Source organism: Bidens hawaiensis, unplaced genomic scaffold (assembly GCF_021521415.1).
Source record: "Bidens hawaiensis isolate Kalapana, Puna unplaced genomic scaffold, B.hawaiensis_p1.1 tig00001647_1, whole genome shotgun sequence".
In the NCBI taxonomy this organism is placed as follows: domain Eukaryota; kingdom Viridiplantae; phylum Streptophyta; class Magnoliopsida; order Asterales; family Asteraceae; genus Bidens; species Bidens hawaiensis.
In genome coordinates this window covers 285415-310904 of record NW_027491093.1, presented here as the reverse complement: position 1 = coordinate 310904, position 25490 = coordinate 285415, and the positions used below count along the sequence as shown (strand labels likewise).

Genomic DNA, 25490 nt, shown 5'->3' with positions numbered 1-25490 from the left:
TAATCGTGATAGGGTATTGGACAAGCAGCCATCACCTTTAAGCAAATAAATATGAGAAACCAACCTTTAGTTCTTGCAAAATTCTTGTCCTACTTTCTTAGTTCTTTGATCTCTCACATCCCGTATGTTGTTCCAGCCCTTAATCATGCCTCAAGACTATATCCAAAGCACCTTGAATACTGCTGTGATTCTTGGCCAGGAACCATCCAAGAGGTTCAGGTTCAATTCCCCCCCCCCCCCCACACACACACACATCAAACTTGTAAGTTATAATACCTGCATGCACTTAACTGCTTCCTAATCATCCTCAAATTCTTATTACATAAGTTCACATCCCCAAGACCCTCCATGCTCTACCCACATCAGCCTAAACCAGACTTGAGAGTTCTCATAATAGCCCCTAGTTTGATTCCATAAAGGTAAACCCAAAAACCTTTGTTAAAATCATCATATTTTCACTTCAATCATGTGGTATTTAGAAAGATTTTTGCTCTAAACCTGATGCCCTCCCATTCTCACATTGTTGACAGAATACTTTGATCTATTGAAGCATCTTGAAACCTGTTTATTTCAGTTCTGACACCCGGTAACAATTCCTAAATCTTTTGCTCATTTATTGCGTTTAATTTCCTTATTTTTCACACAAATTAGGCACGCGTAATTACAGTAACGAAACCATATGAACTCTGCTCGAGTCAACTTTTAGCATTAAATATAACCAAACCTTTAAAAACCGTTAAAAACCGACAATCTACGTACGCAATAACCATAAATAAAATAAAACCATTATATAATTATGAAAACATTACTTTTACAGTAAATATAAGTATAATGATAAATTCAGAAAGAATAATCATTTTATTTTGATACATGGATTTATCACACGGTTAAACCAAACTAAACGCGTTAAAACTCGAAACCGACAAAGTAAATCTAAATCTTTAAATATTTTTTTATGCTACAACATATCCTTTTACACATTATGAATTATGAAAATAGGTATTGTAGTAATTGCCAAAGATTAAAATTGTAAATTAAAGCTTAACTATCACATTTTCACCAAAAACCGACAAGACTAACAGCAAATTTTGATTTCATTTTTATTACATGTTATTTTGACTTGAAATATAAATATTAACATAATTTGACAATACCTATTTTAATGTTAGTTAAGCTACCAATAATTAAAGTTATAAATTTTAGAATCTTTTACCTATGTTCATAAACAAGGGATGAAAGTTGTCAAAAGGACAAACTTAACACTTTGAAACTGATCTAATGCTAATTTATGTTTTCACAAGTTAAAACCTTTTTAATTTAAGATATACAAACACACATTTGGGCAAAACCAAACCAATAAGTGATATGTTGCTAACGAAACTCGAAGAACAACGATATTAATTGTTTAGACTTAGACTAAGTTATTAATTTTATGTTATATATTATAGCTAACCCTAAAATACTATTTTCGATAACTAAATGTATTAACGAACCATCCTAACTTTAAAAACTTTAGCTCGGAAAGACGTTATGTATCTAACTTATTATTTATCTTCTCACATGACTAATAATGACATATATTATCATAGCCTGAGTCTAAAATACCTAACATTTCAAGTGTTCTAGTTAAGGAAACTTAATTACAATACATGTCATAATATGTAACCATAACCTCAAATAACATAAGTACATGCATATCCATAACCCACTTAGGTCACGAACACATATGGAATGACACCTATTATTTTTAGTGACATGTTATATGGATTTAGGGATATCTATCATTTGGAGCCGTTTTCGGCGTAGCATACAAGATTTGTTAATATTTTTGTCTCCATGCATAAACTAAGGTGAGTTCATGCACTACCCTTTTTCTTAAATTTTTTGGGGTGTATACATGCTTCTATATCTTTTTAAACTTTTTGGTGTATTATTAATCAAGACCAATTTAGCTGCGATAAACAATCCCCGACTTTGTAGCACAATCATTAACTTCTTAGGAGCCACGAGATATATAGGTTGTACTATCTGGAGAAGACCCCCGCGCACACAGTGGGCCTATATCATGGACGACCTCCCACTGAATGATATAACGGTTATCTTGTGACATATATCGGCGCAATTTTGTATCTTATTTTGGCAGACATAAGTAAATTTGACCCATAACAATAAGGGTATGGGTAAGGGGTATATATATTTTAGATGTTCACAGGTCGTGAACACATGTTTGATTGTGAACTTGTTTAATGTGCACCATACTATTTACTATTTAGACCATTTTTATATATGTGTTTTTACAAATTAAACTCATGAACTCTTCAACTTTTTAGTTGACCAATTATTTTTAAGCATGTGTTCATGTACTTTAATTCGGATACGGGGATTTAGAGTCTTAGACAAGAGCTTGTTTGGATATAGAAGATCATTTTAGAAGACTTATGTCGAACCATAGAACTTAAAACGAAGAAGCCGTGATGGATAGTAAAACATTTTCACCTAATTAGATGGTAGTTAAATTTTTAGCTTTTTGTTGTATTAGACATTTGATTGTAACTTTGACCTAGTGTCTTAATATAAATTTGTTACCTTATTTCCGTTGTGTTTTAGTTGATATTCAGTTGTCATGTCCAGCCCTCTAGTTGGGGTGTGACACCTACATGTACAATGGAAACACCACCCTTAAATGGGATCCCAATGGTATTATGATTTGATTCATTTTACTGATATGTAAATGAGTTTTTATTATTATTATTATTATTATTATTATTATTATTATAAATAGGTCGCAAGATAAATTGGATGTGGCTCAATGGTGGAGCACTTACTTTACAAGTGAGAGGTAGGGGGTTCAAACCTCACTATCACCAATTTATATGGGAGATATGAGGAATGACCCTGGCTTGCCATGGTTCAAGTCCTGATCTCACCCGGTTTTACCGGCTCCTTGCTGTCGTGCCATTTGACGGGCATGGGGTCGGGTTTTATCCGGTGTGGACCGCTAGGGGCTCCGTCCGTCCGGACTAGTGGCCGGCTCGGGCTACCTTTAGCCAATGGGGGCAGCGTAGGGAGCACCCGCCGTTACTTAGTTGGTCGTTCAAAAAAAATAAATAGGTCGCAAGATTGAATAATTTGCTTTATAATCAAGAAAAACTTGGAAATTGGAATAATAATGATTATGAACATTTCTTTTTCATCGACAATTTCATCAAGTATGGTAACTAATATGTGTAGACTGTAAAATAAGACAAATAAAACTCTATTAAATAACGTAATAAATTATTACAATTTAAATAAATAAAAGTGCAAAAACGGGATGAAAAGGAATGGAGGGTAGTTAAGGATTTATGTTCAATAAAGGTATTTCAAAACAGATTAACTGGTTATACAAAAGAAATCATCTGTTTCTCGGAGTGGAAAATGATTGATGTCTAAACGCCGATATTCCATATTATTATTATCGTAAATTCCCTCAGTTGGATGTGATTTATTATGACGCAAGATGAAGAGACGCATAAAGTGGGATAAAATTAGGGTTAATTTTTTCTTGTAGACTCATATTGATGGGCTACTGATGAGCCTAAAAGCAGGGCTTGTAAAAATTAAGGCTGTTGCCGGGGTTTGAACCGGGTCATCTGCGTGACCTGTGGGAATACTTACCACCGTACCACGGCACGGATAACCCGACTTAAAATAAACTTTATATTGAATAATATGCAATGGTTTAACCCTCATCTCTTGATTCAAGGGCCTTGCAAATACCTATAAGATTTTCAATCATTAAGTTCACAATGTGGCAAAATAATAATAATAAAAAATAAATGAACATAAAAGGGCAATTGAAACAAATTTGACATGTTGCTGCTTATATAAATAATATAATATGTTTAATATATTACAAGCATTGAACTTGTGATTAAACAATAATAAATTCTTTTAACTCGAACAATGTTATGAAAGCTTACTTGAGATCGGGACAGAGACCTATATGGTGTAGTGGTGTACCGTGCGTAACTATGTACATAGCGACAGTAGTGAATTCAGGAAATTTTTATAAAGAGGTTTGGAAAATTTTTAGGTCGTTTCAATTTATATATAAATTTTTTTTTTGTTTTGGTTCAGTCATTCGAGTCAGGTTAAATTGTTATATATCTTTTTTTATCCTCTTTAGCCGCTCAGGTTGAATCGAAATAGGTCAATTCACCTAAACAACATATAGATAATCAATCATACATGTTATCATTAGAAATAAATAATTAAAATACAATTTATTTAAAATTGGTTTCTACGAGATTTTATTTTTTCAATCTAACCAAAACATCATTTACTTTGTCATTAGCGGGACCAAATTTTTATGACCGAGGGTGACAACGTAATTCCTACTTGCATAAATGTATTTAAAATATATAATTTTCTAGTTGATATACAACCACTTAACCGATTTTAAATTATACCGATCAATATTTGTTTAAGGATTCTCTTATTAAAAGTAAGTTATAAACATACATATAATCTAATAAAAAGAAAAGATGATAAGTGAATTAAATAAAATATAAACAATAAAGAACCAAATTTTATAGGTTTTAATACACTACAAAATAACAGAAAAAGAATCTAGTGGTTAGATATTTTATATATTTGTTTTAAAGTATGAGAAAAAGAAAAAAAGAGAGAATATGTCACCGGTGACCAGCCCACCGTAAATACTTTCCAATAAATACTTTCCAAGAGTAAAAAGTTTTTTTGTAGGCTTTTTAGTTGGGCCTTTAAGAAGCCCATGTTACTAAAATATCAAATTGGGCACTCATGTGTCTCCTTCTTCTTAGTCTATCGTCCAAATAACACTGCAACAAGGAAAGAAACACTGCAACATCAATCGGAATAAAATTTTCTGGTCATACTACCTTCTTCTGGCTTTTTAATTGGGCCTTTAAGAAGCCCATGTTACTAAAATATCAAATTGGCCACTCATGTGTCTCCTTCTTAGTTTATCGTCCAAATTAAACTGCAACAAGGGAAGAAACGCCACAACATCAGTCGGAATAACATTTTCTAGTCATGCTACCTTCTTCTATTTTCCTTCATCATTCACTGGATTTAGAAATTTCAAATGGGTCGGTCAGGATTTTAACACTATATTAGCACTAATTATTTTTGGTTCAAAGGGGACAGTCGACACCCGCACCGTATACATAGGTCCGCCTCTGCATAGCGGTATTTTACGTTACATGATGTTTTGTCAGTTTTTTAGAGTTTTGCAAAAAATAAAGATGTAATTAAAACTCTCCAACAATCATTTAACAAATACATTTTTCTATTTTTCATTTCTAATTTTTTTTAATTAAAATTAAATAAATAACATGTCATTAAAATGTAAAAAATCCCGGTCTCGGTATCAATAACCGGATAACCATTATTAGTTTTACGTTACATGGTTCGTTATTTGTTCCTTGTTCTACAAACTGAGTGTAAAATGTTTGTATGTAAATTTTATAACATGAATTGATTAGATTGTTAGAGAAAATAGGGCTTTAGTTCATCAAAATGGTGAAATAAAGGGGATTAATCATGTATATTGTGTTTGTGTATATATTAAGGGGTTATTTCTTCATCACTTGTATTATTTTAGTTTCGGGTTGAATGGTTCAGGTTGGGTCAGCTTTCAGGTTTAACAAGATAAAAAAAACTATCAAAGAATGTTAAAACCCAAAGTATGGGATTTCATCTTTAAACTTAGTGTTAAGGGTATAAACTAGCCAAGCCAGAGCTAGCTGTTTTTACTTACGGGAGCTCGAGCGGACTTACGAGCTGTTTTTTTTAAGCTCGAGCTCTGCTCATAAGTGGTTTTTCTAAGCTCGGTCTTGCTTGTTTATTACTTAGCTCGGCTCGGGATGTTCGTGTTGCTTAAAGTCCTTTCGGAGAATGTATATGGGAGTGCTTAAAACGTCTTTTCTTCATTTTATGGAAAACCATTTTGGCAATCATATACAAATGGATTAGAATGAATAAAGCTCTTTTGGTATTTAAGTACAACTGGTAGATTGCCTTCAAGTGTAAACAAAAAACATTAATAATTTACAACTTTTGAATTCAAAGTTTATTCTAAGATTTTCAAAAAGTTTTACTGTATTATAGCTTCCTCCTCCTAATCTAATGTTGCAAAGATCACAACACTTGCAACATTATTGTTTGTCATAATCAGTAAACCTTTTTTTCTTTCTTTTTGTTCGTTAGTTGTGAAGTTTAATATTGTGTTTTATGGTTTGTTTTGAAGTAACATCCTCTTATGGAGCATGAAATTGCTGAAATAGCATAGAAAGTGGCATTAAACGAGCTCGAGCTTGTATAAACTTGTTTGATAAACGGGACAACGATCGAGCTTCACTTATCGAGCTCGAACTCTCTCGCGACCCTAAATGAGTATGCTCTATATTATATTTTTAAATATAATATACTAAATTTATATTTATAATAATTTATTTTATGTATAAAATTATGATTAAATAAAATATTATATATTTTGTTCTCTCTAAATTTTATGATTAGAATATAAACGAAGTAATATTGAAGTGGTTCAATCCAAGTTAAATGGGTTGAAAATAATAATTAGCTAATATTAAAACGGGTCAAATGGGCTAAAAGTCGATTGAACATTTATTAAACGGGCTTGAACCCACAGGGCCGACCCTGAAAATTTACATACCCCGCCCGAGTCGAAAAAATATGTCTTTTAAGGTTTAACGAACTATACGTAAACTATATTTTATAACCGGCTATTAAAGTTATTGTAATAAACATTAAAATTATCAAAATCATAATATTAGAATGAGTTCATGACATACCAAATAAACTATAAAGTGTTTGCGTATTATAAAATTGTGGTTTTATAAAAGTTCGGGTATATAATCTAAATACATATAAAATATCGGAATTTTTTAAAAAATTGTGCTCCCAAAAAACACATGCCCCGGCCAGGTCCCCACATTGCCCACTCTCAAGGCCTACCCTGCGAACCCATTTTTATCCGAGTTAAAGTTTGTGTATAAAAATAATTGCTCTGTTCCGAACCCGACATGATCTAGTAACCAACATGGCCCGACCTACCCTTTGATCCAAAGACCAAAGTTTATATTTTTATGACAGGGGTAGCCAAAATTCTTTATCTTTTCAGACAGACAGACAGGGCATCCGATAATATCATGATTTTTTGAAAACTAAAGTGAACCTCTAAATAATTTATAGGATGAACACTTACATAAAAAGAACAAGGGTTCTAGTAATTAAGGCTATGGTTTGTAACTGAAAGGTCCCAAGACCAAATTTACTCAATTACGTGTTTTTTGAATTGGTTTTTCTTAATCTAGTTAAAGTAATTAGGGTTTACTTTTACGGGTTTTATCTTTATGTCTCATGACATCAACCCATACACAAACATGAGACTACAATCTCCTCCAACCTCCAGGCTCCAACCCATCGCCGCATGGCGCCCCTACCGCCTCACCAGACGTCGTGTTACGGTTTATTCGAGACAACCGTCAATCTCCCAAGAACACAAGGGAAGAAGAGAAAAGAGACCCAAAATAACAATTCTTTCTTATTCTTTTTCTTAAAAGAGATTACAATATATAGGAAAACAAAAGACATAAAAATAGAAAAAGATAAACAATAAGGAAACATAATTTGACTACAATGGAAACTAAATAAAAGATAAACTTTAATAATAATAATAATAATAATAATAATAATAATAATAATAAGATCGTATCAATTCCCGACCCCTTTAAAACGTCCTTGTCCTCAAGGACGGAATGTTGTTCATGGTGGTCGCCACTCGAGTCGTACAACGACAAGTGGGATGGTATCAACGTGGCACCATAGTGGCCGCCATTCGAGTTTTCCGGTGTTATTGAAGCCAATGTCAACGGACCACCACAAGGAGTGCAACACGGATCGCCTTGTTGCACTTTTTAACGGTGTCGGCGCCAACGAACTAATTGTATTGTTGTAAATTTTACTGACATCTTTATTAACCATTAACATACAATTTTGTTGCTTATATTTACCAATTGCATGCCCACCTAAGGTTACATCTTCCAATCCTTGAGTAACTTCCTCATTAACAATGGTTTCATGATCAGACTTGGTAACTGTATTGACGGAACCAGCGTGGAATTGAGTAAGCATTGTTGTAGTGAAATCATCCTAAGTGAGGAAGTCTGAACTCCGAAGCCAGCCATTGAACCACCAGAATGGTTCATCATCGAAGGATTCAATGACATAGGGAAACCGCTCGTCGCCATAGATCGCGTAAAAAATAAAATATCGTTCTGCTTGAGAGATCCATAGGGCGGGATTGGATCCAGTAAAACGAGGTAGTTGTGGATGCTCCCACAAGAGTTCTTCCAAAGCCATCTAGGCTATGGCTCAATGAAAGAACCAATTGTTACGGTTTATTTGAGACAACCGTCAATCTCCCAAGAACACAAGAGAAGAAGAGAAAAGAGACCCAAAATAATAATTCTTTCTTATTCTTTTTCTTAAAAGAGATTACAATATATAGAAAAACAAAAGACATAAAAATAGAAAAAGATAAACAATAAGGAAACATAATTTGACTACAATGAAAACTAAATAAAAGATGAACTTTAATAATAATAATAATAATAATAATATTATTATTATTATAATAATAAGATCGTCTCAATTATTGTTACGGACTGAAACCATTGCAAGGTATGGGACTTGTCCCACATCGGTTGTATGGGCAACTGATGTGGGGTTTATAAGCCAAATCGGTTCCCTCACCTATCAGACTAGTCTTTTGGGTTGAGTTCTTCTGTTTGGCTTGTAACACGTCGCGTGTTCCACAGCTCCGCCAGATTACAACAAATCACGCCCATGCCCACCTACGTTGGTCACCTTCGGTCCATCCTGCCACAACCCAAAATTGCATGCCACGATCAACCTAGAATTTTTATAAAAACTATTTAAGGTAAACTTATCCTCCATTTGAATTTGATATTTTGATGGAATATGGATTTGATTTTCACTATTTAGTGAGTGAGATAAACGAAATGTGACCAAATTCTGAATGGCAATTAAACGACATGACCACGTGACATTAGGACTTAGGGACTTGGTATGTATCGACAATTCTCAAGAATTAAATATCAAACCAAACAACAAAAGCAAACAAAAAAAAAGCAACTTTATAAGCCGTTTAACCTTATTGAATATAATAAATCATTAATCAAATATAGTTTTACAGTTGTTTATTGTTATAAGGTCATTCATTATGATGAATGGAGAGGTGAAAGGATCAAGATGAAAGGGGAAAATGACAACTAAGTGTCGAGGTGGAAAATGGGATGTCACCTTTCACGTCACTAAATTAGGTCGAATTATTTGGAGATTTGTAATTGTTTAATTAATAATAATTTTTCACCCGGTGCGTTACTTCGGGGCAGCTTGCTAAAATCCGAATGACAGTAAATCCCAAACGTTGTCGGTCCTGGGTGTTGAGGCCATAAGTCGATGGGAATTTGTTTTTTTTTGTCACATGTGTTATGGTAGCAAAACTAAAAAAAGCAAAAACAAAAGCAAATTTATCATTTATTCGTTTACGTCGCGTTCACTACGTTACCATAACTAAAACAAAATACGATGAGTCTACGCGAATTCGGTTGGTTTCCGTCACGTTTGTTACGATACAGGGACTAAAAGAAAAACAAAAAATTGGCACTCAGCCAGTTTACGTTATGTTCGTAGCAGTGCCGAAACTAAAAAAAAAGAGAAAAATGTCTTCAACCATTGAGGTGCCGTCAAGTGACACAATGAGGACACTTATGGCACCAAAGTTCTAATTTGTATATATTAGTAATTAGCTAAAAATATAAAAAGAATAGAAAAGAAAAGAGAGATGCAATAAGTTCATTGATGGTTGCCACATGTTCAAATATCAAAGAACTTGTATAAAAATTTATAAATGATGATACTTAAGTTTTTACAACCAAAAAGTTAACTATAAAGTCTTTAAGCGAAAGTTCGTTTTCGGTTCGTATCTTGTTTTGGATTAAGACCGATGTATGATTCTTCAAACCCATAACCATAGAACTTATAAAAATGATTTTAGAAACTTAAATATAACAATAAGCATACTTAAACAATTATTTAACAAAACTAGTAAATAAAGTTCGGTTTACGATTTAGAGCTATTTACGGTTAAACCAAGGCTAGCCTCTACAAACCCATAACCATGGAACTTCATAAAAATGATGTACAAACTAAAATGAGCAGAAGTTAAGCATGGTTAATAAGCATAAACAAGTTATATAATTATATATAATATCAATGACTACGTAAGTCCTCCATGTAGCCTTGCCTTACGAGCCCCGACACTCCACCGACCGAGACCGGGGAAGTGACCACCAAAGGTAACAAGGGGTGTATATTATATATATGTTGTGCCATAAGCTTCAAGTATTAATTAAGTCTAAGTAAACTAATTAAAATGCAAGACTTGATCAGTTTGACTTTTGAAAGTCAAACTTTCAAGAACAATGAAAAACAACCTTAAAGACCCTTGAATTTGAGAGAAAAATTTGAGTGTGAGCAGGGATTAATGAAGGATGAGGGAGTGTATAAATATGATAAGATTGAAAGGGTTTTACATTAGGTCTAATGGGTAAAAATCGGATTGGATAAAAGGATATAAACAAAAAACAACAACAAACAAGAAATCTGATCTGATGCTCTTCGCGCCGCGTGACCAGCCCTCCTTCCCTGGCTGCGCAGTGCGGCGTGGTCCGGGGTGGTGTGGGTTGGTCCAGCTCGTCTTGCGTGGTTCGTTTTACGTCTCGAAAGTTCGTTTTCGATGTAACTTGAGCGTTTTAAAGGCGTTTTCGAATCCGTAAAATGGGTTTTTCAAATTGAACAAGTGGGAATAATTTAGTAACATAAAAACTAATATTTTATATATTTGAAAGGTTTGGGTCGATTTACAACATAAAAACAATTACAAGATAACCGGAAATTGACGAATGTCACACCATTTACTCCAACTCGTAATATAATTATTGCTAACATCCTTATAATTTTTTAACAACCTTTTCAACCCACTCACCTAGAATTCCTCCTCATTATTTCCCATCCACCGCTAGAGATCTGTCCCCATTTTCCAATTAGTTGCACACAAAATCTAGAAGCATTTCTCCCATTCTCCATTTTCTTGCTACGATCTAGGATGGCTTGACCACTTCGATTTCCGGTTGCAAGACCTACATTGCCTTCAAACCTTATCTCTCACTTTACAAAACTTGTTTTTTCTAGTTTAAATAAATTGGGGCAAACGTCCTTTAGGCTCATGTTCTCGACCCAAATATCAGAAACTAAGCTTCTTACCATCTCCCCTAACTCCTTTTATCATGTCTCCCATTTTACCATTATCGATTTTCATTTAGTTCACCGCTTTTGTATATTCATCCAAACCCCATATTACCTAAATTGAAATTGACTGACTTTATAAAAAAAAGCTATGAAGTTACAAAAATTATAATTTTACCGTAGGTATGTTAAATTCGTAATATTCTTTTTCCTTACACAACGACTTATTGATTTTTTTATCAACTTAAAATATAATATACCAAACTATATATATATATGTATATATATATTCCTTTTAGATACAAAACGGATTCTCAGTTTTTATAATAATGTGAATGGATTATTAAAACGTATACTATATTAATAGAACACGAGTGTTTAGACGTTTATTAACATTATAATGTTAAAGGTGAGTTTGTTAGAAGTCCTCACCGTTTTCAATATTTTTAATTGTGTATAAATGTTTTAAGAGAAAAAAATGTTTGGTTTAAAAGTAAATAAATATCATAGTTTCTATCACCTTAAAATATATAAATGATATATTTTCATAATTCCGTTTAAAGAGTCCTTGAAAACATTTTCTGGATATGAAAAGAAGTTGCTTCCCCTATCAACAATCTCACTCCATCACATCATCTTGTAATCTCACAAATTCTCATTTCCAATTTTATACCTTCCAACAAATCATCAACAACAAAACAATACAATACTGAAAAATGGCCATCAGTAGTTTGATGGGGTTCGAGTCTCCACTCCTCCGCAACCTCCACCACATCCTCGAACACCGCAACCAAGTCTAACAACTCTGGACCAACCCGCGCTTACGTCCGAGACGCAAGAGCGATGGCGGCGACCCCAGCGGACGTGAAGGAGTACCCGAACTCGTACGTGTTTATCGTGGACATGCCGGGGCTAAAGAGCGGAGATATTAAGGTCCAGGTGGAAGACGACAACGTGTTGGTGGAAGAGGGAGCATGAGCAGGAGGAGAAGGAGGGAGTCAAATACGTCAGGATGGAGAGGAGGATCGGCAAGTTTACGAGGAAGTTCGCTCTGCCAGAAAATGCGAATACGGATAAGATAAACGCGGTTTGTCAGGACGGTGTCTTGACGGTCACCGTGGAGAAGCTGCCGCCGCCTGAGCCCAAGAAGCCAAAGACGATCCAGGTGCAGGTTGCTTGAAGAAAATGTTATATGGAATATTGCGTATGGGGTATGAATAATCTATCGGATGTTAGATATGTAACTGACTGTCATGGGTAATGAGTGAGCATATGTAATGTCTTTGGTTTCTGGTTTTGCTCTGTTTGCTATCATAATCAATCTGTTGGTTGTTTTTATTTGATCTCTGGCTGTTTTGGGTTAGACTTTAAATCCATCTGATGTTTGGTTTTGGTTTGAATGGTTTATGAACATGTTAATTGTAACTTTTATTAGACCAAGTGTACTGACACGTTATGTGCTGCGTTAGGAAGGATAATGCCGGGCACCCCTCCCCCCTTTTGGGTTTTTTTGGCCGGCGATTTGTGTATAACGTTAGATGACTCGAAAATTAAAAAAAAAACATTTTAAACCCTCCCTAACGGTGTAAAAGTGAGTGGGCGTTATGCATAACACCTAAGGATGGAAAGTTATGATCACATCCATGTTCTACAAAAATCATAATTCTGACTAGGCGTTATATTAACACATAGCGTCTAGGGATGTAAAGTTATGACTACACGTGTCTTAAAATAAAACATGAAACAATGTAATGGGTCCTTTTCCCTTGTAGCCCTCAAAGCACCGGAGACATTAAAACATGTCACAACCCTTTGTGGCCCTCAATTTCAATTCCTACTTACAACATGGGGGTGAGTAAATCATAAAATAAATAACATGGTTTTTTAATTGGTTTAACATGGGGTTGGGGGGTTGAATAAATCATAAAATAACCTGGTGCTTTAGTTGGTTTAGTTTGAAAATCATATATTACCTTATGAGTCCAAATATATTAACGAAAATATAAGAGCTATATTTATCGAAAATATATGAGCTATATTTAGAAATTCTGAGCCCGATAACAAGAGGGGCCGCAGCCCCTCCTTGCCCACACTATGTTCCAGAGTTTTATTTAACGAGGGGAGGGGCGGCGAAGGAAATTAGGAGAGAAAAGAAATGAGACGAAAAGCTTAATTCATGTGTTCCCGAGTTGAGAGGAAAAGAAAAGAAAGTTATAGTTTTACTATCATACCCTTTAAGTAAAACTAAAATAAAATTAGTATTAAGGGTAATTTAGTATTGAAAAGATTTTCTCTCCTAATCTCTTTAATTTGGAAGAAAGAATATAAGTTTAAATTTTTTAGTATTTTCCCTCCATTCCCCTCCCATTTTTTCCTTAAACCTTAAAAAATCTCTGGAACATGATATTTAACATTTTCTCCTCCTTCCTTCTCCTCCCCTCGTTAAATGAGACTCGGGTTCCGTCCATGGATGAGTGGCTCAGTGAAGGAAAACTGAGATCTTTGTGATCTTTAGTTTGATCATGAGAGTATTCGAGTTTTACCACTAGCGGGCCTTCGTGCGGTGGATTTTCCTCAGAACTGGAGATAACTTGGCGGCGCTTAAAGGCTTCGTACAGCTTGGTTGGGCCTGCTGGCGGTAACCTATTGCCATTGGGTCACCTCGTATGGAGTACCTAGGTCTTCTATGTTAACCCAGCAGGCGGTAGCCATTTGTCATTGGGTCACCCCGTGCGGAGTGACTAGGCATTCTATGTTTGTTGGCCGTTAAAAAAAACTATTTGAAGGGGCTCCATTCATTACACAGCCAAAAAACCCTTATGGTAACGTGCACACCACATGACACAAAACGCATCCGTAGAGATTACATCCACTACATATGATCTAACAAGAGACTTGAGGTTATACAAGAAATTACACCGATCAAGCCATAGAAAATAAGAAATTTTCTCTAACCATAAAAACTAGTAGTTGACCCATCCGTGGATGGGAATATCTACGTAGTAATGTGATGAATATAATTATAGTAACAAATGTGACGGTTTGGTTACGTACTAATACATTTAGTGAGATATGGGTTCACGAGAATATCAAACATAATTGTGTTATTTCATATTATATTTATATATTTATGTGTTACAACAAAATGGCAGCATGACGTATGATGCATAAACTTGGGTCTGGGAGCAAAAACGCATTATAGTACTTATGTAAATGAAGACCATGAACCCTGATTTTGTAATGTATTAAAACTTAATAAAGGTAATAACTTACGTTTGTATCACTTGTCAACCATGTTTTAGTTAATAATGGTACTTTATAAAACATATGACGCATCATTTGTAACATGTTTAAACTGGAATATATAATTTAGATATCAAAACTTATATCATATACATTTAGAAGAAATTTTTGATATACCAAACCTAAAAGGGTAGCACAAACTTAATTAAAAAAAATCATACATTCAACAAATGTTATTTAAAAAAACATTTACAAGTGAATAACTCGGTTGCGGCTTTGGAAACTACACTAGCTTTTGGAATCTTAGAATTTGGCAGGAAACTTGAAGCTGAGTCACTGCTATCGTCTTCTTCATTTTCATTATCAACGTGGTCCTTTGAGCGAAGACAATATAAATCCACTAACACCACAACATAATAAACAAACTATCATCAACTGAGTGATGATGGATCATCAGCCTATCAATACACAGTTGTCTTTACCTTCTAAAATACTCACTTTTAAACACACTAAAAAAATTTCAATGCAAAACATAAAAGAAATTCATAACGGTAAGCATCTTAACAGTATGGTCAATGTGAGGAAAACCATGATCAATGTTTTATGGTTGGGTTGCCTTAGGTTGTTTATAGTAATAGAGTATGTTCACAAAAAATGAAAAAAAATAAAAGAACAATGACATACTGTTTATCAGACAGCAAATGTTTAACATTGAAAACATACTACCCTAAATCAAGCTTGATTTAATATATACCTTCCAACAACATATGTCCTTATTCTCATAAACAATCAGTCTTTCATTAAGATGTATTAATCAATATCCTTTAATAACTCGATATCCTAAAACAACAAAATTATAAAACAAAAACAAATAAGCCCTACTGATGAAAAGTTCAAAAGGCAACTTAATAAAGATAGACTAAAGTAAACTTACCTTGAAGATTCCTTCAAGCGTAAATTTACCTTGAAGATTCCTTCAAGCTTGTTGCTAACTGGGCTACACATTCGGTTTCAACTAAAACATTGTAAATTGTTAATGATTGTAATAAAAACTTATCTAACACAGAAGGTTAAAAAACAGAAAAGCGAATAAACTATAAACCTTGGACATCATTAATTTTTCGGCATGAATATATGCACTCTTATCCAAAAGTAGCCTTTTAGTGAGTTGTCTTTTTACAAAGCAATGTTTTCCACTTTACCAAATTTATCTGAAAAAATCATGTGACCTTAACCTAAATTAACATTAACTTAGACTTGCAAAGACAACAAACGTTATGAAGAAAATGCATAAAAAATGACCTTAATATGAGGTATGAGATCCCTTACACTAAAGCCACCTACAATGGTCGATATCAAGTCAATGTTGTTTAAAATAATCTCATTACAAACATCTTTCTATGTCATTACATTTGGAGAAGAACACAACATCCAGATATACATCAACCAAGTTATAGGAATCCTATAATAAATGAAAATACAATATGAAACCAGGTCTAGTAGAACCATAAACTATGCCTATTTCAGTAACTTGCAGCATTAATATACCCTTTGTGTATAATTATGATTTTAATATGGACTTTAGGTAATCTGATAACATTATTTTCATTAAGTAGAGAGATGAAAATTATACTCATTCTGGTGTGACATATGACCCATATTGGACATCGTTTTGCGATAACGCCTTCTACAGTCCACAAGGATCTATCTAAGATCAAAATGGCATGCACCATTATTTCACTCTCGATACTATAAAAAGATAAATGAATGTAATGTTGGGAAAAACGACCACCTAGCCACAAACGGTAAACAAAAAGTGCGGAATTAATCTTCGTTTGGCTAAACTTTTTCTCGACCCGAATGAATCAATGAAGATGCAAACAAATAGGTAATATAAAAGTAAATATGAAACAATAATTTTAGCGTGGAAGCCCTCTCAAGACGAGAGTAAAAACCACGGGAATATTAGAGCCGCTTCAAATTCACAATAACCAATAATGAGCAATACAAAAGTTCTTCTCTAGGTAAAACTAGAGACATACACAAATCATCATATACTTGGTACAAACAATCTTCAAGTATATGGAAACAAATTACAAAAAAATACGAGTAAGAGGTATCACCACGAGAGAATAAATCGATCTCTAGAACGTCTATTGTGTTCACAAACACCAAAAAACTTGGAGCAATAAAAACCTTCTCTTTTATCTTACTATGTCGACAGAAGAGGAATACCACAAAAGGTTTTTATTATTTTCTTGCGTGTGTATATCGGCAGAAGAATATATTGCTCAAAGAAAACAAAACCTATTAATATATTTGATGTTTTCTTGTCGTCCCCACAAAAACAAGCCCACATCTGCACATATTGGTTGCTGAATGGGGCCCAAAGAAAAACCAAGAACCCAATTTTGGGTTTTGTGTGCATGCGTGAACAAAATAAGATATGTATAATATATATATATATATTACTAAATAATAACTAATAGTATTAACCATGTTTATATAATTGTTGAGATTTCTCATGGGTAAAAAATACCCCCAACAAATCTCCCCCTTTTTGTCAATGAGAAAGAACTCACCACCCGGCGAGCGAGCAACATGTCTTCAGTTTCTCCCTTGCCAAAGCTTTGGTCAACATATCGGAACAATTATCATCGGTGTGAACTTTATCAAGTTCAAACAACTTGTCTTCAATAGCATCTCTAATCCAATGATACCTCACATAAATATGTTTTGTTCTCTTATGATACATAGAGTTCTTAGCAAGGTGAATAGCACTTTGATTATCACACAGAACCATGTAGCGTTGTTGCATAAAGCCAAGCTCTTGCATAAATCTTTTCAGCCACAATAATTTTTTGCATGCTTCTGTTGCTGCAATATACTTTGCCTTGGTAGTAGACAAAGCAACACAATTTTGCAGTATTGACTGCCATGACACGGCTACCCCTGCAAATAAAATCAAATACCTAGAAGTGGATTTCATGTTGTCTTTATTTCCTGCCATATCAGAATCCGTGTAACCAACAAGCATCGGCTCCCCATTTTCAAATGTTATACCCAATTTGGAAGTACCCCGTAGATATCTACTGTCACACACCAAATCGCGGCCTAGGTGTATGACACATATGTTGGTACCACATTTGTAAATAAATCAGAGTTACGGTTTAATAGCGGAAGTCTTTTATAAACATGTAGATTTAAATATAATATTACATATACAAAAGACGGATTTAAAAGTTATCGTTTAATGTTTCAAAGATTACTTGTTTTAGTTTACAAAACCACCATTAATATTATATCAAGTTTAACAAAAAGATCCGAGCCATCAGATATCTTGAGCACTTCGTCATTTCCAAGCCCTAACCTTGATCACCTGCAAAATGCTAGAAAATACGTCAGCAACGAATGCTGGTGAATATGCTGACGCTAAAAATATTTTCTTTTACTTGATTGCCCCTCAAGACTACGTAGGTCTCGGCCCATCGTGGCTTAAGAATAACGTAGTTAAAAAAAAACAATTCATAAACTCGAGTCTCTACACTCGAAACCCTAGAAAACACCGCAACGTTAGACTAGTTGAGTGCCTAAACGTATACACAAGGTCATACTCCTCGCTGGCCGCGTAATTGTGACCAGGTGTGATGTGCCCATGACATATGTAAGGATCCATACAAACGTACATGATAGCCTGAGGCCAGTGTTTATACCCTTTGTTTATAAATGTTTTAGAGAGACTTTGCTTCATGTAAATGTTTTCAGTTAACACGTTTGACTCGTTTTAAAACAAGTTTGTTAAGTTGGGGCGTATTCACATTTTTGATTTGGATCGGCTTCAAACACCGTCCGAGGGTCTTTCCTGTTGCTATCTCGCACCTATAGTACGAGTATAACCTTTTGTTAGTTGGATATACAATCCGACTTAAGACATTTAGTCATTTTATAATCTTTACCTCGATTATTTTCTTTCGTGAACCTTTAGTTCAAATCTCTTTTCTTTACTTAAAAACCTTTAGTTAAAAATTAATCTTAAATTAAAAATCTTTCTTTTAATTTATATTATAAACCTTTAGTTTATTTTCATAAAACCCTACATTTCTTCTTATCTAAGAAACGTATTCTTTTCTTTTCTTTATTATTTAAGAATAGTTATTTATTACTTAAATAATATTTATAACAAAGAATCACACACACACACGCACACACACATATATATATATATAATCACACACATATATATATATATATATATATATATATATAAATATTCATAATTTCTTTCTTTACTTTTCTTTGTTATATTTTCTTTTGTTTTATCGAGGTATCGAGTATAACCTCGACTTAGGGTTTTAAGCCTTTATAATATTTTATTATCGTTTTATTCGGGCATCATGCCTACCTTCGTTGGCTTATAAGAACCCTAAATACTCGAGTAGCACTCCAACACCGCTTCTCCTTCTTTTCTTCTTTGACCAAAACCCTTTCCTTCAACACTCTTTCCTTGGCACACAACACGTTGCATACCAACACTTCTCCACTCATTGGCACGCTTCTCGAGGAGAGTCTTCGGGTTGTTAAGATGTAACTCCTTCTTGGATGGAACGTCGTTTGGTATGTGGCACAATATCGAGGAAACGTCGGTATAGAAGCACGGTTTACGAGGAATCGAGGGCACGAACTTCGAGGTAATCGAGGATAGGTATCTAGGGACTTAGAGAGATGTTATAGAGAGAGAGAGAGAGTGGTATGTGAATTTGGGTGTGAAAATGGATGAGACCCGATGTTTCTACTTATAGACATTTCCAGGAGGGGCATCGCGATACGCGTTGGCCTTAAGCTAGCCCATCGTGTATCGCGATGTAGCTATGGCCAGTCACCCCTAGACCTGCCACACGGTGCCACGTGGCGGGCATTGTGCCCCGTGTTGACACGTGTCGGACGATGTGCCAAATGTGGCCACGTGGCGGGACACGTGTCGGATGGTGTGCCACGTGTGGCCACATGGCACGCCACGTGCCTCGTTGGTAGACAACCCAGATACGCGATGGGTTTCCCTTCTGATCTATCGCGTATCGCGAAGGGCCAGGAAAACCATAATTTTATTTTTACCCTTAGGTTTGGATTTTTACAGTTTTGGTCCCTTGACTTTGGAAACTTGATTATTTGAACCCGTTATTTTCACGATGTTACATCTTCCCCACCTTGAAATAAATCTCGTCCTCGAAATTGCTTCTTAGAATAAGTTGGGGTATTTATTTCTCATTTCGGATTCAAGTTCCCATGTATATCCGGGGCCTCTTCGTGAGTCCCACTTTACTTTCACGATTTTCAATGTTCGTCTTTTCAATTTCTTTGTTTTCGAATCTTCTATTTGAATCGGGTTTTCCACAAATTTTAAATTTCATTTATTTCAACATTTTTTAATGGAATAGATAAAGATTCATCGGCTAAACATTTACGCAGATTCGAGACATGGAATACGTCGTGTATCCCTTGCATTTCCTCGGGTAGTCGCAAGCGGTATGCAACAGTACCAATTCGTTCGAGTACCACGAAGGGTCCAATGAATCTAGGACTTAGTTTTTCTTTCTTTCCGAAGCGAACTACACCTTTCCATGGCGAGGCTTTCGAAAGAACTTTGTCATCAACATTGAATTCCAACGGCTTACGACGAACATCGGCGTAACTCTTTTGGAGATCACGTGCCGTCTTAAGTCGTTCGCGGATTTGTAGAACTTTGTCGGTGGTTTCTTGGACTATCTTGGGTCTAGAAAAATTGATTGTCTCCAATTTCAGACCAATTTACGACCATATAATGCCTCGAATGGTGCGGCTTGAATAATCTTGTGATAGCTATTATTATACGAGAATTCCATTAGGGGTAAGTGGTCATCCCAACTTCAACCTAAGTCAATCACACAAGCGCAAAGCATATTTTCCAACGTTTGAATTGTCCTTTCACTTTGCCCATCAGTTTGTGGATGTTAGGCGGCGCTAAGGTACTCCATGCAAAGCAATGATGTGATTCACATAGATACGCGGTAATTTATCCATTGAGTACGATTCATTGATGGGTATGAAGTGAGAGGATTGTGTTAACCTATCCACAATAACCCAAATAGCATTATGTTGTCAAGTCGTTTTTGGGAGTTTTGTGATGAAATCCATAGTTATAACTCCCACTTCCAAACGGGAAGTTCGGGTTACAGAAGCAATCCCGATGGCTTTTGGTGTTCAGCCTTGACTTTCAAACATGTTATTCATTTCGCCACATGCGAAGCGATGTCCTTTTTCATCCCATTCCACCAGTAGTTTGGTTTAAGACTTTGGTACATTTTGTCACTACCGGGGTGCATCATGTACTTGGACCTATGAGCTTCGTTCATTATTCTTTCACGCAAGTCTCCAACGATTGGTACCCAAATTATATTACCGAGTCTAAGGATACCATCGTCACCCTTGACTAGTGAGTCAATGGTGCCGTTGCGTTTTTCATCGGAGTTCTTGTTTTCATTGATCGCTTGGAGTTGAGTGGATTTGATTTGTTCGAGAAGATCTACTAGAAGTTCTAGTCTTAACGCTCGGACTCTCTTTGGATTTTCATACTCTTTACGACTTAGGGCATCGGCCACAACGTTGGCTTTGCCTTCGTGATAAATGATTTCGCAATCGTAGTCGTTTAGAGTTTCCATCCATCGTCGTTGACGCATGTTAAGCTCTTTTTGATCAAAGATATGTTTTAAGCTTTTATGATCGGTATACACGATAAACCTTACTCCATTGGGATAGTGCCTCCATATCTTCAATGCAAATATTATGGCGCCTAACTCTAGATCGTGAGTTGTGTAGTTCTTTTCGTGCACCTTGAGTTGTCTAGAGTCATAAGCGATCACTTTCTTTCGTTGCATAAGTACGCATCACAAGCCGGAATGAGATGTGTCACTAAAGACAACAAAGTCCTCAGTACCTTCTGACAAAGCCAGTATAAGTTCTTGGGTAAGCTTTTGTTTAAGTATATCGAACGCCTCTTGTTGCTTAGTTCCCCATTCATACTTGATATTTTTGTGAGTCAAAGAAGTTAGGGGAACGGCTATACGAGAGAAGTTTTCGATGAACCTTCGATAGTAGCCGGCCAAACCCAAGAAACTCCGGATCTTGGTTGGCGACTTTGGAATCTCCCACTTTGAGATGGCTTCGATTTTAGCGGGATCGACTTGAATACCATTAACATTTATGACATGCCCCAGAAATTGCACTTCGTGCAACCAGAACTCGCATTTTGAGAACTTGGTATACAACTTCTCGGTTCTAAGTATTTCAAGTAAGGTTCGGAGGTGATTTTCATGATCAACCTTAGACTTAGAATAAATAAGTATTTCATCGATGAATACGATAACAAATTTATCCATGTAAGGCTTACAGATTCGATTGATCATATCCATTAACGCGGCTGGCGCATTAGTGAGTCCGAATGGCATAACGGTGAACTCATAATGGCCATACCTTGTTCGGAATGTGGTTTTCGAAATATCCTCTGATTGAACTTTGAGTTGATGCTAACCAGAACAAAGATCGATTTTGGAAAAGAAGCTTGCGCCTTGGAGTTGGTCAAATAGATCATCGATTCGAGGAAGTGGATAACGATTCTTGATTGTAACTTTGTTTTTGAGCTTGGTAGTTTATACACATCCTCATGGATCCATCCTTCTTCTTAACGAATCAAATTGGCGCGCCCCACGGTGAAGAACTCAGTCGGATGAAACCTTTCTCAAGCAGTTCGTCGAGTTGCTTCTTTAATTATTTCATTTCGGTCGGAGCTAGACGATATGGAGCTTTGGCGATCGGAGCAGTACCGGGAATAAGATCGATCCTAAATTCTACTTCACGATCGGGAGGGATTCCAGGAAGTTCGTCAGGAAAAACATTGGCAAAGTCAGAGACAATAGGCACGTCCTTTATCTCCTTTGATTTGGATTCTTTGGTGATGTAGGCCATGAATGCTAAGCATCCTTGATTCAAACATTTGTTAGCCCTAATTATGGAAATTACGCTAACTTGGCTAACGTCTTTGTCCCCTTCAATTCGAATGGTTCGTTTATCAGGGGCTTGAAGTTCAACGGTTTACTATTAAAAATGATACGAGCATGGTCGTTGGATAACCAATCCATACCAAGTACAATATTAAAACCAGCAAGAGTCATTGGCAATAATTGAATAGGCAAAATATAACCAGCTAAATGAATTTTTCCGTTATCAAAGGCTTATGAGATTTTGACTATTTCGCCGCTAGCAGTCTCGGCGCTTAGAGTTTTATTTAGTTTTGTTAAAGGTTTGTTTAATAGACTATATAATTTATAATCTATAAAACTTAAATTGGCTCCCGAATCAAACAAAACTCTAGCATAGGTGTCATTGACTTGAAACGTACCGGGAATGGTTTCCGGCATGTCAGGAGCCTTTTTAGTGTCGAGGATGAAGACTCTTGCGTTTCCTTTCTTGGCTTGACCACTTCCACCCACACCACCAGTCGCGGGTTTGTTCTTGGGGCATTCGAAACTCAGATGTCCCATTTCCTTGCAGTTATAGCAGGTTATTTTCTTCTTCCAGCAATCGGCCGTTGAGTGGCCAGGTCTATGACATGATTCACAGATAGTTGCTGTAGAAGATGAAACATGTCGGCATTGCCCTCTGTGGCGCTTTCTGCATATTTTGCAAAATAGAGAATTTGAATTAAATCCGGTTTAGTTTTGATTTGCGCCTTTGCCTTTGAAGTGGGCGTTTCCTCCAGCTTTCCCTTGGTTGTTGGTCGTCATACCCTTCTTGTCTTCTTCCTTATTACGGACAAGACCGCCCATCAGATATCCGGCTAATTCTATCGCGGAGTCAGCCGTTTGAGGAAGATGAGACCTCACTATGTCGCGGATTTCCCGCGACAGTCCCCATATGTATCGTGTTACTTTGCTGGATTCGGGGTTAACCAGCTGGGGAACAAGGCGACAGTACTCATGGAACTTCGTATTCTACTCACGGAGGTTTGTCCCCACGACCTTATGATTAAGAAATTTGGTTTGAATTTGGTAAGTTTCGTGCATTGGACAAATTTCACCATCAACATCTCTTTGAATTCTCCCAATGAAAGATTGTACAGTACTTGACGTCCCTTGCTCAATATCAGCGTATTCCACCATTCCAACGCTTCACCTTTGAACATTTGCGCGGAGTATTGAATCTTTTACTGATCATAACACTTGCTTATGGTTACAATTGACTCCATCTCTTCAAGCCATCTAACAGTCGTAATAGCTCCCTTGTCTCCATGAAACTCCTTGGGTCCAAAATATTTAAAGTTCTTGAACAAACAAAATATTCAATTTCTTAAACTCTTGTCTAATTCCATCATCGGCATTAGACTCATGAACACTCTCTTCAACACCAGGCGGTTTCGAACGGGATTTAACGGATTTACAGGAGAGTTCAACGGATTGAGAATGTTTAGATTGTGATTTTGCTTCAGTTTCAGCCCTAACGGCTTCTTTTATCATTTGTTCAATTTGATTCATATATTTTTGGAAATTTGTACGTCTTGTTGTTTCTCATGGTCTTTTCCCTTTTATTTTCTCTTCTCAGCTTCTTTTCAAGAATTTTAAACATTATTTCTTTGCTGAGACATTTTTCTTTTCTTCTTCTTGTTTTCTTTTTAACTGAAATTTAACAAATTTCATTTCTTAAAACACAAATTTATTTATTTCACATTATATATATCATAAAATGATATATATATTTATTTTTTTTACAACACACATACTTATATATATATATATATATATCTTTATTCGATATATATATATATACCTATCCTTAATACTTAGGACGTTTCAACGCCCTTTATTACATCACACGATTGCAACAAACAAACACATATATTACAGTGACATCACATTAACATCCTTATTCAGTTCTCCTCACAGGTCCTCAATCTTTCAGGTATTTCTTCACCATTTGGTCAACTTGTTACATTTCCGAAGAAGCTTATCTCCTATCTTCTTCTTTTTCTCCTTATCCGTGGCTACCTTCTTCCTCAAGTCATCAGTTTCGTGTAATGCTCTATCGAGATGTTCCTCCTGTGATTGCGGAATCTCTGTTGGATATCCGTAGCGAGGTGGCGGATCGCGGTATCCCATCATGACTACGTAATAGTGGTTCTTTGGGTTCGGGTATGGTGATGAAGTCACATCGTTATCGTTTTACGTTAACGATAAAACTTCTAGAAGACTTAATGTAACACCCCGTGACCGCAGCGGAAACGTAAACGGGATGCAACAGACACCTCTGATATCAACCACATCGTTTATAAAGAAAACCGAATGCATTAATATACTTCAAACGTACATTATCTCATCTTTCTTTACCGTCTAGGTGATACACACATCATACAATACGGTTCATAATTCTATCTGTTATAATGTATCCTAACGTCCAGCACGCAAACCTTACACACATCAAGCACTTAGCACGTAATCAATCGCTTTATCTTAGTTGAACCTGAAAAGCATGTGAGAAAACGGGTCAACTACGAATAGTTGGTGAGTTTCACAATTTTAGTGAACCATGATAAATCTTTATAATAATCATAAATAAGTGATGTAATTATGCTGAGTTCACAAGTGAAAACTCTGTTAATCCCGAAAACATATCAAATAACCCCTGGGGACACTGTTAACCCAGACCACTTCCAATAACCTCTGGGAACTCTGTTACCCCAGAATCACATTTAATAACCTCTGGGGACACTATTAACCCAGCATACTTCCAATAACCTCTGGGAACTCTGTTACCCCAGAATCACATTTAATAACCTCTGGGGA

The 25490-nt window shown here is 35.7% G+C and overlaps 1 long non-coding RNA gene and 1 pseudogene across 1 annotated transcript; both read left to right on the top strand.

The window, feature by feature from the left end:
* The first annotated feature begins 277 nt into the window (after nt 1–277).
* LOC143590197 (uncharacterized) lies at nt 278–662 on the top strand. Its single transcript, XR_013145427.1, has 2 exons — nt 278–419; nt 531–662. It is a non-coding gene; the product is annotated as an uncharacterized LOC143590197 (long non-coding RNA).
* Nucleotides 663–12095: 11433 nt separating this feature from the next.
* Nucleotides 12096–12579, top strand: LOC143590191 (17.9 kDa class II heat shock protein pseudogene; annotated as a pseudogene).
* The last annotated feature ends 12911 nt before the right edge of the window (nt 12580–25490 follow it).